A 214-nucleotide genomic window follows, 5' to 3' on the forward strand; every position below is an offset into this window, starting at 1 on the left:
CCTCCTCTGTGCCTTCACTGGGCAACCCCCAGAAATCGCGGGGGAGTCGGAGGTGTTGCGGGTTCGGGGCGGTGCGCCGAGGAGGGTGGGGATCCGGAGCCACAGACCCAGCCCCGCCGGCGTCCTGGAACGGGTTAAGCGGCAACGAAGCTGGCGAGGAGCGGTCTTGCTTCTGAAACCTCAAAAAAAAGTTTGGCTCTCCGTGTCTTCCAGC

The sequence above is a fragment of the Myotis davidii genome, unplaced genomic scaffold (assembly GCF_000327345.1).
Source record: "Myotis davidii unplaced genomic scaffold, ASM32734v1 scaffold812, whole genome shotgun sequence".
Classification (NCBI taxonomy): Eukaryota; Metazoa; Chordata; class Mammalia; order Chiroptera; family Vespertilionidae; genus Myotis; species Myotis davidii.